The sequence below is a fragment of the Octopus sinensis genome, linkage group LG29, assembly GCF_006345805.1.
Source record: "Octopus sinensis linkage group LG29, ASM634580v1, whole genome shotgun sequence".
NCBI classification, from domain to species: domain Eukaryota; kingdom Metazoa; phylum Mollusca; class Cephalopoda; order Octopoda; family Octopodidae; genus Octopus; species Octopus sinensis.
The window spans coordinates 6929877-6931387 of NC_043025.1; positions in this window are offsets into that span (position 1 = coordinate 6929877).

Genomic DNA, 1511 nt, shown 5'->3' on the forward strand with positions numbered 1-1511 from the left:
AGCCCGTTGTATATATGTATATATATGTATGTATGTGTGTGTGTTTGTGTGTCTGTGTTTGTCCCCCTAGCGTTGGTTGACAACCGATGTTGGTGTGTTTACGTCCCCGTCACTTAGCGGTTCGGCAAAAAGAGACCGATAGAATAAGTACTGGGCTTACAAAGAATAAGTCCCGGGGTCGAGTTGCTCGATTAAAGGCGGTGCACCAGCATGGCCGCAATCAAATGACTGAAATGAGTAAAAGAGTAAGTAACTTTCAAGACAAAGAACCCCACCTTCAACCGGGGGGGGGAGGATCAAGAGAAGTGGCAATGTGTCATGTGATGAGAGGTTCTGAGTTTGAATAGAGGGGACAGAAACAGGTGTCTTGTGGTGGAGGAGGCACACACACACCTACCTGAGTAGGAGAGAGAGAGGGGAGAGGAGATGGGGGAGATGTGACAGTGGCGGGGGGGGGGGACGCTTGAGTTACAGGTGCAAAAAGTGATGGGTGGAGGTGTGAAGAGGAACCAAGGATTCCAACAGGGTGAGGGAGTGAGTTCAGGAGACTGCGACAGGGGGGTGCGGGGTGGGATGTATAGAGTGGACACATATAGAGAGAAGGGGGGAGGTGGTGTTAGGAAGAGGTTCAACGGGGAGGGGGGGGGACACGAGATTGTGCGAAGGTAGGTTCATCAAGGTACAAAGGATGAGTGGGAGAGAGAGAGAGTGAGAGGTGAAGGGAATACAGGGAGTGGTGAACTCAGGCGTGATGGGGGAAGAATTCAATAGATATATATATAGGCGCAGGAGTGGCTGTGTGATAAGTAGCTTGCTTACCAACCACATGGTTCCGGGTTCAGTCCCACTGCGTGGCACCTTGGGCAAGTGTCTTCAGCTATAGCCCCGGGCCAACCAATGCCTTGTGAGTGGATTTGGTAGACGGAAACTGAAAGAAGCCCGTCGTATATATGTATACATATAAATGAGTGTGTGTGTTTGTGTGTCTGTGTTTGTCCCCCCTAGCATTGCTTGACAACCGATGCTGGTGTGTTTACGTCCCCGTCACTTAGCGGTTCGGCAAAAGAGACCGATAGAATAAGTACTGGGCTTACAAAGAATAAGTCCCGGGATCGATTTGGTCGACTAAAGGCGGTGCTCCAGCATGGCCACAGTCAAAATGACTGAAACAAGTAAAAGAGTATATGTGTGTCTGTGCATGTGTCTGTCTGTGTGTCGTCAGTAATTCATAGATCCGAAAAAGTACACACGAAAACGCCAATACAAGCTAAGTGTTTTATAGGTAGGTCGAAACCAATGGTCACTCTCCGACCGATCATAACAAAGAACCTTCTAAAAATAAAATCTATATATTTGTAACGGTTTCTTTATTGCCCACGGGGGATGGGGGGGGGGCTAAACATAAAGGGGACAAACAAAGACAGACAACGGGATTAGGTCGAGCCCAGTGTGCAACTGGTACTTGTTTAATCGACCACGGAAGGATGAAAGGTAAAAGTCGACCTTGGCGG